This window comes from Mizuhopecten yessoensis, unplaced genomic scaffold (assembly GCF_002113885.1).
Source record: "Mizuhopecten yessoensis strain PY_sf001 unplaced genomic scaffold, ASM211388v2 scaffold10945, whole genome shotgun sequence".
In the NCBI taxonomy this organism is placed as follows: domain Eukaryota; kingdom Metazoa; phylum Mollusca; class Bivalvia; order Pectinida; family Pectinidae; genus Mizuhopecten; species Mizuhopecten yessoensis.
The window spans coordinates 217,282-232,239 of NW_018408800.1; the positions used below are offsets into that span (position 1 = coordinate 217,282).

The 14,958-nt window shown below is 35.4% G+C and overlaps 1 long non-coding RNA gene across 1 annotated transcript; it reads right to left on the bottom strand.

Annotated features, from left to right (window-relative positions):
• Positions 1-7,365: 7,365 nt before the first annotated feature.
• On the bottom strand, positions 7,366-13,468 carry LOC110463929. The gene is made up of 3 exons (XR_002464448.1): positions 13,280-13,468; positions 9,373-9,621; positions 7,366-8,965 (listed from the first exon to the last, which is right to left on the bottom strand). It is a non-coding gene; the product is annotated as an uncharacterized LOC110463929 (long non-coding RNA).
• Between the last annotated feature and the right edge of the window lie 1,490 nt (positions 13,469-14,958).

Genomic DNA, 14,958 nt, shown 5'->3' on the forward strand with positions numbered 1-14,958 from the left:
GTGATCACCATTAATAGGGGAACACATGTTACTCTAACATGGACCACGATAACTGGCTGACCCAGTCTCCTGTCTAGTGCAATGTATTGAGTAGTGGTGATCACCATTAATAGAGGATTATATGTTTCTCTAACATGGACCACGATTACTGGCTGACCAAGTCTCCTGTCTAGTGCAATGTGCTGAGCAGTGGTGATCACCATTAATAGAGGATTATATGCTACTCTAACAGGTACCTCGATTACTGGCTGACCCAGTCTCCTGTCTAGTGCATTATGAGTTTTAGGTCTGTTGTAATTACTGCCTATTGTAATATACAGGTATAAGGAATCATTAATTCAGTAATGGTAAGGATCTCTATATTATATGTTATAGGTACTAATATATCATAGATGAGTTACAGAGAATGTGTATCCACAATCGTGTGGAATTCATCGGAACATTTGTAATTGAAGCTAAATGTACAAACTGTTCTCAGTATGTTCTTGTCTTTGTTTTTCAGTTTCAAGATAAATATTTTTTTTGCCAATATCTGCTAAGCTGTACACATTTTGCCTTTTGCTAACTTTATTTATATGATCTAATTTCATATAATTGGGCTTGGTATTATGTAATATTTATTGAATGATATTTGACTGAAGATGAGCCTTAATAATCCAACCACCTTTAATTTGGTTCTAATACTAATAGATAATCCAGCCAGAATCAGGCTTCTTAACTATATGTACTTAACCTTACTCCTACAGATAATCCAACCACCTTTTCCCTCAGAGAATCCCCCACCTTGCTCCTACAGATGATCCAACCACCTTTTCCATCAGAGAATCCCCCACCTTGCTCCTACAGATGATCCAGCCACCATTTGTTTCCAATAGATGATCCAGCCACCATTTGTTTCCAATAGATAATCCCCTCACCTTGCTCCTACAGATAATCCAGCCACCATTTGTTTCCAATAGATAATCCCCTCATGATCACCTTGCTCCTACAGTTAATCCAGCCACCATTTGTTTCCAATAGATAATCCCCTCACCTTGCTCCTACAGTTAATCCAGCCACATTTTGTTCCCAGTTGATAATGTAGCTATCTTTGTGGCTAGATTAGATAATCCTGCCACCCTTGTTCTGAGCAGGTGATCCAGTCATTTTTGTCCCAGTGGATATTTTTGCCACCTTCATTCCCAGCAGAAGTGGCTGGGCTGTACATGTGGGACAACTGGATTACTTGGACATTTGTATTATAGAAAATAACTAATCTGCCCTCTAAAACACTGACTGGATAGTAGGACCACGTCTTGAATAGTAGAGTTGGACTCAACTACATTTTCGAAGGACTCTTTATGAAGGATTTCCAATGTGATACACTTACCCCTTTCTATTTTTAGAGAAAACAAGACTTTGTATTGATGTCACCTTTTGTGGTGATGGGCTAGTAATTATACAGATTCCATTGGGAATGTAACACTGATATGATTGATATGGTTCTGTATCTAACAGGTTAGACGCTTTAAGCAGTTCTGCTTGGAAGGACAGGACTAGTTGGATTTACTAGTTCACACTCACAGGAGATCACAGTTCTGTTAATAATTAATAGTGCCTTCAGATGAGATATAGCTACATGTAACATATGTCATTCGCATAGTATGCGTATAGGCTGTATTCTGACTGTTGTTGCTATATTAATAAAACTTTGATTTTCTGAGACTATTTCTCCCTCAGCGTTACTCATCAGATAGCTTGCTACTGAAGGTAGCATCCCCAACACTCAGCTTGTAGCAGAAAGGATGGTTGTTGGGGACATCCTAATACTCCCTAGTAATGATAGGATGGCAAAGTCCTACAATTTTCCCACAATTTTCCTTTATCTGCAGTAGCTTTTGATAGGATTATTCATATCGGTTAATCTATCTGTCAAGTGATATTTTAATTAGAAAATGAAGTCCAAATTGATAGTAGGGTTAGATGATTCACGAGTCTTAATCTTTAACTCCTCAGATTAAGAATCAGTTGAACATGTATAAATTCACCTTAAAGGGAGCTTCTTCCTTTTAATAGAATGTTCTGTTTGTAGTTGGGTTTTATAAAGGCCATGGAAGCTTGTAAAAGTTGTTAAGTATATAAGGATCCCTGTAACAATGCCTAAAACTGTAATATTACTATGCACTTGAAACTGTTTTTGCAGGCATGATTTTAGCTTCGATAAATCTTTTCTGAATAGAATATCGTACCTGCAAGACTTTTTTGAAAAATGATTGTGATTAAATATGAAAAAAAAAAACAATCAACGACAGAATTCTGTTTGTAAACATTCAGTGGGACAAGCATGAAACCCAGAACTTCAGATTGTTATACTATCACTGTAACAAACTGAGCTACCTGGTCAATGGAAGTGGCCCTGCCCAGCTCTTCTACAATTATCTCAATAAAAGAAATCAAGAGAAGGTTCATGTATATAGGAAAAAACAGTGCAGTGAGACAGGTATCCTTAAGCTTTCAACAGATTAAATAGGCTTCAGTATGTTCACACCGTTCTTTTGAACAGTCTGTTTTAAGGTGTGTGTGTTTATATTTATCGTTACAATATATGTATATAGTTTTGTATTTCTATGATATTTTCATATAGTATTTATAAGCTTTGTTTCTAACAGTATTTTATTTTGTTCATTAAGTTCCAGCTACACTGTATATGTATAAATGCTAATTTGTTGCCATGTACAAACATAATTATCTGTGATGATCATATATGATTCCAGTGCTGATGTTATCTGGTAACAAATAGCCATGGTGTAATTACAGTACCAGGACTCAGTTGTACACCGTTTTAATGACACGTTAAGATACAATTTGAGCCATTGATATTTTCTGAAATTTTGAAACTAAACGTGGTCACTTTTTTGTGGCTTCTATTCGAAAATATACCCGCTGCACCCATTGCAACACATAAGAAAATAGCATTTTCTCTCCATTTTCTAATTGCATTTTGTTTCCTAGAGACATACTTGGCAAAACGTTGATTTTAGCTTTAGTGGTGAACGTTCGCCCAAGTGAGGAAGGTTAAGGGTCTGTTTGACGTTCAGGTTTGGATGGATAGCATTAAGGACTGGTTAACCTATTGTTATTGTAACGTGACCAATTGGAGTGCCATGCTCTTGTGTCCAGCTTATGACATTTCAGTAAGATGACACTTTGAAGTGGTCCGTGCGTTCCCCTGACATCCGTTGACACATGGCTTCTGACCTTAGCTGTTATGAGATTATGTTTTGTTTTTGTTTTTGTGCTGATGAAGAAAATAAAACAATAAAATATCCAAGTGTAAAAATAAGATAACAATGTTTACTTGATTTTGAGAAAACTATGGCAAAACATAACCAAAGAAAATGTTTTATGGAGACAATTGAAACGTTCATGGGGAATAAGTCTTAGAGGTGGGATACAAATGGGTCCGGTGACTGTTGTAAGTTAATATAACAGGCAAATAGTGCTATAAACACACGCAATATCGTCTTTGTCATACTCTTTTTGTAGACTGCTGACATTTTAATGATGAAGTTGTTAAAATATCTTCACTTTGTAACTTTCGTGTTAAAGAAATGTCACTGAAGGAATATATAATGCTCTTATGCGACACAAATACATTGCTTTCTGTTAATTATGTACATTTAATGCTTTTAAAAGTATACAGTATTTATTATAGATTTATGCAATGTGACGTATTTAATGGCCAGAATAAACTGTAAATAATGTTTTAATTGCCAAATATATAATTTAACAATTTACAGAGTTGATGGTGTATTTAACGAAATATTGGTCCTCAATTACTGAAGAGTTATATAATATCAAGTATAAGCTAGGTAATATATACTATCTGAATGTGTGAACACTACTCATCAAGATTTTTCTTCTGAAGAAAATGAAATGCTTAAAGAGATTTTTACGTTATTATGTAAAAAGAAATGTTGGAATTATGTCATTGTCCATTTGTGTATAGTGTTGAATTAATTTTTATAAGTAGCTGTAAGTTATGAATATTGATGTAATACTTGTCTCGTTTTGGTGTACCTGGTACAATCGTTGTCTATGTAATCGCTGTATTAATTACGGCAGATCTCATCTTTTGAGGTTTTGAATTGCTTGTTTTTACTGCGGAAGTAAGTGTTAATCAGTATCAAAGATATACATGTATATAATGCATATTAATGATAGGACGTATTTTATTCACATGACATTAACTTCTTTTTTTGGATATTTGTTTATATGATTACATAATACTTTTGTTTATTTCATGTATTTATATGGAAGAAAATGTTAACCGAATCTTCTTTAAAGTGGGTTTCATTGTAACTTGAGGTACTGTGTTAGTATTCTGTAGGATTTGGACAATAACTACTGATGAAAACGATTTCCCCCTATAATTCCAACAGTACTGTTGAATATCATCTATCAGTCTTAAGATTAGTTATTCGTGAAGATGATACTGAAAACATCATTCATGTCCAGGTACATGCAGTTTTAAAGTCCAAACAATTCCAACACAAATTGAATGGTGAAATGAAATAGGTCAATGGAAGGAAATAGCAAAGCGCACACTGCTGTAGTCTGTTTGTATAAAAAAAATAGCTGTTTCGATTTTCCATGTAAAAAAATAAAACAGACAAAATTGAACTTACTTAAGGGGCCCATATATACACATGACTCGATTGTTTTTGTCCACCATACATTTCTCATAATGAATGCTTTTTTAAAACTTTTATATTTGTTGTGGAATGATTTGCGATGAAATTGAACGTATTTTTGAGCGATGGCTACATATTTAACAGTGGTGGGTTGTAAAGATATTGGCGAATAAAGAATTGGTGAAATTTACTTTGTTTTTAGTTTTAAATTGTGACAATTTTGTGTAGGAATTATCTGTCTGTCCATCAGTCTATGCACATACCAACATTCTCTGTTCTCTCTCGATATGTCAAGGGGCTTTATTGTCTAAATTTGATTTCTTCGTGAATATCAAAGAAAAGATCATCACTAGGAATTTCCCCTTTTGATTCCAGCAATCACCGAGTGTATGGTGAGACCAGGAGTTGATACATGATCAACTGCTACAAACGTCTTTATTCCGTATGTAGAATTTGTTAATCTTAAAATAAATGGAAATAAGACGGTAAAAAACATATAGAGTAGAAATAAACCACTGACATCAAAACCTGGTGGAAAATATTGAATTAAAGGAAACTCAAAGAGAAGAAAATGGACAAGCAAAGTTATCAAAAGTCGCAGAAACCCGTGGACGTACGAAATACGGTACATTTAGGACGCTTTGCAATAAAAAAAATTGACCTAAAGAGCTAAAAGCAAAGGCGGAATGCAACTCCTAATAGGTATAATAAGCTGGCGATTTTGTTTTGTTATTGAATATGAGTATAACCTTTCTCTACGGCATATTCCATCTCTATGGAGAAGGCAGAAAACCCCAGAGCATTGCAGTATTGGGCATATTGTCAAATTCGTAAAGAAAACAAATGTGGAAATATACGAACTGGAGAAGGTTTGTTGACAGCTTTACCATTGGTATTATTTGTAGGAATCGTACTGATAAGGCTCTATTTTTTATTGACGATAAGTGACGTTATGTTGAAGTCGGTAAATATGCATGGTACATGTATGTGAAGATTGTTTTCTCGAATAAACTTACTCGTCAAATGTTTATATAAAAAACATCAATTGTTTTTTTATCTGAAACAATTAGATGTTTCCTTTACGCTATACATGTATACATGCATACAGCAAGCACATTCTTAAGTGCCTGTCAGATACATTTGTACCTCCCATTGCTCTTAACAGACACCCAGAGGTGAAACTTAGTTGAATATGGTACACCGGGGAATTTTGTCCCTGTCAAACTTCGGCACTTTACCGACAAAACTCATATTCTCCTAGTTTTGATTTAGCCATTCACATGAACTAGCATTTGTTGCCATTGCAAGTTTTCCCTCATCATGAGAATGAAAAACAGGAGGTGGATTTGTAGACAAACACTCCCAGTATACAAGGTATTGTTATTTTACAGACATACGTGTGTTGTATTAGACCTTATGACAAGGTATTTGTTTATAAAACGTATATTATACAAATGATAAAAAATCCACAGACTGGTCAGGAATAGACAGAAAGAAGTATAGAAAAACATATCTACATTCTTTATCTGATACACCCTGGTATGCAAACCTTAAAGTTTCATTACAAACAAGCTCACCCGATACTTAGTGGATGAAGGAAAATGAAAGCATATAATATGAAAATAAAATTTTCCAAACTTAACACGAAGAGGGTTTGTTTGAAGTAGTATACATTGTTTGATTGAGAGTTATTGATATCATCCCATTTTGCATATTTTCCAATTATCTACATTTTGATAACGAAATAATACACTTATAAATAATTGTACGTTAAACAAAATATTGGAGACTTTTTCTCCGGTATCTCATGAAAATGAAATGTGACCAGAGCATAAGTATTACCAATTGTTGATTCGTGTTTATCAGTTGCAGTACACGAAGAGGAGGCATTTCAAGAATTTAGTAACTTTAAATGACGTTATATAGAGCTGTGTTGATAAGCGTTTGATATTTAAAACAGGATACCAGTCATCGGCTGTCCGTAATACGAAGGTATAACTTGTGAACAAATGGATGATAGTCAACCAGGAAATACAGATTGTGACAGTGGAAATTCTAGTACAATGTACAAGGCCTAGGGATCTATTCATGCCAGAAATGTGTCTTTCATATGGCAAGCCAACTTAACATTTATTCAAGGAGCAATGTCGATTCTGTATTTCATCGAATTATATATGATATCTTATATAGCATATGAGATATCTTATATACTATATAAGATATCTTAAATCGTATATAAGATATCTCATATAGTATATGAGATATCTTATATAATATATAAGATATCTCATATGCTATATAAGATATCATATATAATTCGATGAAATACAGAATCGACATTGCTCCTTGAATAAATGTTAAGTTGGCTTGCCATACTTTCATCTATAATTTCAGAGATGAGAGTTTATATTGTATATTTCACAAGTTTGTGTGTTTTTATGCACAGGCTTTTTTTCAGGTGACCTGAACAAATCCTTACCTGAAATTAACCCGAATTGATATGATAGTTATTTTTGTAAGTCGCAAGTCACATATATATTCAGGTCAATTTTCCACCTGAAATCGTCTGATTTTTTTTTGTCATTTTTGCTCTTGTTTTAGATGCTTTTGACCTGAAAAATGAACAGAAGAAAAGTTGCCTGTGTAGTTACAACAGTTTGTTAAAAAGAAAAGTAACAGCAAGTACTTTATTTGCATGTTTTATTTCACTTTTCTTTCTATAGTTGTTGTAATATGTTCTAATTGTTCTAAACACAGTGTAGATAGGGCTGAACTGTCAACTGGTTTACGTGTTGCTGTCCATGATAAATTATAGGACATTTTTGAGTTATTGAGTTATTTGATAATTGTATGCGATATATTTACCCTATCTGCTTCAGTACAAATAACACACTTGATGACATCATAGCAATGTTGCATCAAATAAATATCAAAACGTAATTTGAAAACGTATTGGCACTTGCCATGCATACAAAGATGATTAATCCATGCAATGCTCAAATCAGGTTTTAGGTTGAGCGGAATCGTCATATATAAACAGTTCATGGACTCTTATTCATTGATTCTGGAGTGTCGACGCAGTACAGTAAGTATATAACAAAATGATGATAGCTCCTTTATTTATAGAGGATTACAATATTTATGACAATTACTAATTTCAAATCAGATCCTTTCATATATACTCGCATAAACATACATACTTAAATTTACTTAAAATACAGCCCAACATGACTCAAGTTTTAACCCTAACGAACTTGGCTAATCAGGAACCATGGTAGTCTTCTAGGATGCCGCCGGAAATATATATTTCACATTCACACAAGCTCAACAAAACACGCGTTCAAGTTTTTATTATAATATTATTAGTTTGTATTATATTATATTTTTGTTTTATATGTTTTTTAAAATTTAGAAATAGACCAATACAAATTTGTCAAGGCCATTGAGATATCCCAGTTGCCATCTTGAATAATAATAATTATAACAATGTCAATTCTTCGACAAAAAGTATATTCTTTGACAAAAAGTATAATCCCTGTGTTTCATTCCCACTAAGTATGAAGTAAGCGCTGCTCTATTGGACATAAGTGAGAACCTTATTGTCACAGTCAATCGGAGAGCAGTCCACGAGTTACATCAAGCGAAATGTCGATTTCCTTCCACTCACCTTGAGATGCTGGATTTGCAAGTGATCGTCCATATGACCGAAGAACAAGGTATTTCTGAGAAAACGCACGGATAAGTTCACGTCAGAAAACGACGAAACATTGTTTAAACTGTATGCCCCCTATTTCATATGGGTACATAATAATTTGTTTCATTTGTTTGGATGCCGGAAGCTTTCGATAAAGAGCCTGCCCGAAACGGTATTAAATTGGATTTCAGAGACAAGGAGATTCAAGAATGATTCATCAAACTCCGGCATATCTCGTCGTGAACATTCAGTAGAACACCAGTGACGCAGACAAAAAGCGACGTAAGTCGGTGACCTACCCAAGTCTAATCCTCGGACAATTTGCGTCATTTTTCCAACATCTAACTTGATAAAATCTTCTGATTTGGTGACTTCGTGCAAAGATTTCCTCATGACACTCACACAATATTTTTGCATACTATTGAGGCAAAACATTTCGGCCAGATTAAAGATATACACTACATTTTCATTAGTTACCATAGAAACTAAAATCCGTTGACACATGTCCACCAACATGTCCACCATGTACTTTCGGCTGATATAGAGGAGGGGGACAACATTGTCTTCGGTAATGTCGATTTCATCCGTATACAGATATCTTAATAAAAGAAAAGAAGCCTAGCAATGAAACGTTCTTCGCGAATCTTATTAATGAAAGAAAAACAACAATAGAATCTTACTTTTGTAAAGAATACAATATTGGCAGCGTCACGGTCATCAAGAAACGTATTCGTGTAATGAAAATAATGAATACCCTAGAACATTTCACCGTTTCTATAATGCATTGTGCTTTTTAAAGTCTAGCAGCAATGATACCATGACAGCATGCCTTGTATACATCCTTATGTTGAAAACAAAAACAAGAAATTAGCTGAAAATGTGTTTCGACGGCAAGGAACGTAAAAGAATAAGCACATATGAGTTTTGTACAATTTACAAATAGTTATTTTCAAAAAAACGGAACAGTTGGTTCCACGTCAACGAAGAATATTATATTCCAGATACCTCACAAATGTTTGGAACGCATCCTTGTCTACATCAGGAAGTGATATCTTTTCCGGTAGATATCCTGTCAACATCACCTTGAATACTGCACTTCTGTTCGCTAAAACGCACTTGTGAGCGGAGACAGCGCTATACGTGGGTCCCACAAGAAATGTGACGTCACAACAACTGTTGAGGCAAACTTGTGGAGCATTTCCAGACATGAAAAAACATTCTGCTTTCCAATGAAATGCTTCCATCTTTCATAATCTGTAAACAAATGAATATCATGTTTCGATTATGTCTTTTATTTCCTAAATATGTAAATGCACTGTCCACACGTTCTTTTGACTCGGCTGCAGGAAATAAATGTCATTGGCATTTATTATATGACTGGTGCTAATTCCCAGCCCTGATTGGAGGAGTGACGTCACGTGACGAGTCTGTAAATATGTTACAGACCTCATTCTATAAATAGAAAAGTGTTACAGACCTCGACCTAGAAATAGAAAAGTGTTATAGACCGCTACTAAAAATAGGCCGAGGTAATTTCCCAGCCAGTCTGTAAATCTGTTACCATTCACAATACTGAATTCAAATACAAATTAATTCTCTCATAAACTTCTGAACTATGTTAATATTGATGATGTCAATTGTTCAAATAATATTTACTTGAAATTAAATATCACATGAATTGAATCTGAAATTCAATTTGTGTGTATGTTATTTTGTATTTGAAGTCCTACACTCTGTGATTCCAAAATGGTCCATGCCATCACTGTGCTTATGCCATGAAAAATTATTAATCTTATCGTTAAATGTCATATAATAAAACAATTGTGGACTTCAGTTTCGGTCTATCCCTGATTTACGGACCTGGTCTGAACAATATTCACCTCGGCCTTCGGCCTCTGTGAATATTGTTCAGACCAGGTTCGTAAATCAGGGATAGACCTCACCTGAAGTCCATAATTGTATAGTGTAGACAATTTGTCTTTGGCTATCAGTCAAAACATTACTTGCAGAAAAATCTTATACTTTAAATATTATGTATTGGTAGAGATGCATTTTACACCAAGCGTGTTTGCTTGCAAGAAAATTGACTTGTTTTATAGAGTGTTTCTAGTATTTTAAACTTTGACTGCCTTGTCACTTGATGCAAGGGGATGCTTTAAATGAATACTCTTGACTCATTTGATCATTATATTTCATATGTTTTTGAAATATATTAATTCCTCAAAATAAAGTTGCAAGTTGTAAATGCAATAACGTTTACTACAGTAGCATTTCACACCAAATTCAGCTTTCGTTTTCTCTATTAGGAGCGTTAATGTGCGTGATATACAGGAACACGCTTTACTTGATAGTTACATAAAACCATTCCAAATATAATACCATTGCCTGCTATAAAATAACCATAGTTCTAAAGCATAGACACAAACCCCCAAACCAAAGTTCACAGGAACAAACCCCCAAACTACAGTTCACAGGAACAAACCCCCAAACTACAGCTCATAGAAACAAAACCCAAACTACAGTTCATAGACACAAACCCCCAAACTACAGTTCATAGAAACAAACCCCCAAACTACAGTTCATAGAAACAAACCCCCAAACTACAGTTCATAGAAACAAACCACCAAACTACAGTTCATAGAAACAAACCCCCAAACTAGAGTTCATAGGAACAACCCCCTAAACTACAGTTCATAGGAACAAACCCCCAAACTACAGTTCATAGAAACAAACCCCCAAACTACATTTCATAGAAACAAACCCCCAAACTAGAGTTCATAGGAACAACCCCCTAAACTACAGTTCATAGGAATAAACCCCCAAACTACATTTCATAGAAACAAACCCCCAAACTACAGTTCATGCCACTCGGCATCCAGTAAGGGTGAGCGACTGGGTCTCTACGGTTATTACTTGAAAACATACCTGGTTACCAGATGTTGGTTATATATTGAACATTTGACATTCGGGAATATCCAACTGTGTACCCAATTAGACCATGGACATTCGTGAAAGTCCGATCGAGTGTCTAATAGAAATTAATGTTCGCTAATTATTACTTAATGATAAAGGATCCCCGTACCAATGCCAAAACTAACTTAGTGTTGATCCCCCCCCCCCCGGTATGGCTATAGTTTTGATAAATAATTAAAACCATACCTTGTGGGATTTTAACAAAAATAATCAACAACGTAGTTGTGAGTGGAAAACATTCAGCTGGGCCAGACCGGGACGACTCGAACAGTGGTCACTTACGATTGTTACACTATCGCTCCAACGAATTGAGCTACATGGTCAACAGAAATGTTTTGGCCCAACAGATAAATCCAAACGGAAGTATAAGGGATGTTCCCGTATACAAAACAAAAAAACAAAACAAAAACAGTGCAGTGGAACAACGATCCTTATAACTGGTATTGCTAAATTGAAACGTTTTACGAGACTAAACAAAAACGTGTATTACCAGACGTGCGAGTAGTTAAACAAGTCTTATAACCGCCGTGGGGATTTAGGTGGTCATGCGTCTCGTTGCCTCATCCTTTTATACGGTTATCTCGTTGAACAACTAATATCTAACTGGTCATTGATATGGAGTATTTGGAATGCCCAATTTCTAATTAAACGTTGTCTTAAGGTTAAGATATTCAAATAATATTAACATTCCATGGAGACGTAGACAACAATGCACGACCCTCACACCACTATTTATGTTACTTGAATGGGGGTTTTTCACGTAAAAGATTGAATGTTTTTTAATTTCAGTCTTTTGAAAAATAAAAAAAATAAAAAAAGGGTTTGCTGTAGCAAAGTTTTTTCCCGTATGTATCGTAAATAAAACGACAATAACATATCACAAGCTGTGAACAGGGTTATGTAAGCGAAGGGCATGCATATACAATATTAAAGAACAGGTTAAAAAGAAAACGTTGATCGTTAAACTGTTATGATCAGTGTTCAATGTTAAAAGTCGACCCTAAATTGGACCTTAACATGCTGGCATATGACTGACTGACCAAACGTATTTTTTATTAAATTATGTTTGCTGACAATTGATCAGAATGTGTTATGCACATTTGATGTTCAACACAAACATATTGCATATCATAAACATATTCTTGTCTGTGGACCTTTTTTAAAATGCCAAGAAATATGTCTGGTATTTATGTTTCTTGAGTAGACATGTTTTATGGTTTTTGTTTCATAAAATAATAACATATACAAATAAATAATGAACTCTTTTTGACTCCCTTAAAGTGCCCCTATATGGCTGAAGCCTTACTTCTAAACATTCTGGTTTCAGTGCCTGACAAGTCAGGAAATATTTTGTGAAGAAGACATAGAAAATGTAAACAGAAGGAACAAGATATGTTATTTTAGCCGAAAACTAAAGACATCTAATAACAAATACACTATTTTACTATTTGATCGTCTCGAACTTTCAAAGATAACATCGAATCACTGCTGAAGTGCAAACTTATGTTATTTTGTTCTGTGTTAGAAATGAAGGTCAGTTTAAACGAAATCCAGTTAATAATGTATATTTATGGGACCTTACCTGCAAACTGGTTTCAAGTTACATTGTTAAGAACGTATTCGTAGATGTGACGTGCTTTATAAAAGTGTATTATCTCACCATTATTTACTGGGGCTTGTCTACCTAATTTGGCAACTTCTAAATAGCTATTGCTCCTTGCTGAATACTTTCTTACCAATTCCAGCTAAAAATCTATTTTCTTCATTTATAAAACAGGATGCCGTGATTCAGCAGAGTTTTTTCATTTCTTACTGGAAATCAGGTAATCTATGCATGGGAGAAAAATACCCCCCCCCCCAAAAAAAAACCCCACCCCACCACACCAACAACAACCCTGGTGCAAGTATATTGAGACAACTTAAAAATGAACGTACTTACCCGCTTGTGTTAAATCTCCACTGCCTTCCTAGTCTGTGGTCCCAGTTGTACATGACTGTACTGGCGATACAAATAAAACAGCTGTTCTGGTCTAGTGCTGTTGTAAATCTCAGACGGTCTCCGCTACCATCACTATTACATCATGGTTACATAATATTCTGCTTGACCTACTTTTGATGATGAGATAAAACGTTGAGTTGATATTGGATTGCAAAAAAAACAAACTCTCTATGAGTCATTACTAGGCCGTTGAAAACGATTGTTGACCGATACCAGACTAAGCACATTTATTTAGGTCAGCTAAGCCTAACATTGATGAATATATAAAGTGTATTAAAATGTAAACGTAGTTACTGTTTATGTGAAACGTTTAAAGATTGCTTTCTTTTAAAAGTATGACGTCAACGACTCACTGTCCATCATAAGTGTGGTAGTATGGAGGCCCTTCACACGTAACCTAGTTAGTATTACATACTCTTTATTATCCCATAGCCTTTTTGGAAGTCTTAAGAGAGTATTAGCTGTTTCGTCTATTCGAGTAACGAGTTTGTATTTAGTGTTTTATTGTATACTGAACAAAAAAAAGAAAATGCCAGGAACCGCTTGCGTGCCGAGAGAATTATTGCGCGCCGACCTTATTTTGGGCCACCTCTGACATCATGGAGGCGGCAAGTGCGTCTTGACTGGATGCGCAGACATGGCCCGAATAGGTTTGGGAAGCGTCGATGGAGGCGTGTGATGTTCACCGACGAGTCTAGATTCTGTCTGTATCGCTCAGACGGAAGAAAAAGGGTATATCGCAGACGCGGTGAGCGTTTCGCCGACGCATGCGTGGTTGAACGCGATAGATTCGATGGGGCTTCTGTAATGGTTTGGGGAGGCATCTCCCATGGAGTAAAACCCCCTTAGTGGTCCTGGATCAAAACCTCAATGCCGTTCGATACAGAGACCAGATCCTCCAACCACATGTCCTTCCACTTCTCAGACGTCATAACCTAATTTTCCAGCAAGACAATGCTCGACCGCATGTTGCCAGAGTCTGTCGTGATTTTCTCACGGCAAACAACGTTCAGCCTCTGGAATGGCCCCCATATAGCCCCGACATGTCTCCCATTGAGCATCTGTGGGATGAGCTGGACAGGTGTATTAGGAAACGTCAAAAAAACACACAACTAACTGCGCCCAGTTGATCGCAGCATTAACACAACAATGGAACAACATTCCCTTAAGGCGAATAAATGTTCTCATGAATTCAATGCATAGGAGAATCCGTGCAGGGATTCGAGCAAAAGGTGCCCACACCAGGTACTGAAGTGTCATTTTGTTTTTCGCGGGTATGCTACTTTGAGTAACTACTGATGACACGAGTGACATCACACAGACTTTTCTTCTACAGTATTGTAAAGAGTAGACTTGTCCCTTCATATTGATATAAAATTTTGTACAAATTTCCCAAAATATCATAGGCTTTTGTTTGCATAATTTAATTGTGCGTTTCTTTCTTTGTTCAGTATATATACAATATATTTATTTCTCTTATCCCAACAAAAGTATTTCCACGCAAAGATCGGTGTGAATATTTGATACACGTGTATATAGTAAGTTGTTTGAATCAGTACACTACCGTACCATATATAACAAAGTTGATTTGCTTTCATTTTGATTTAAAACAATTCAAC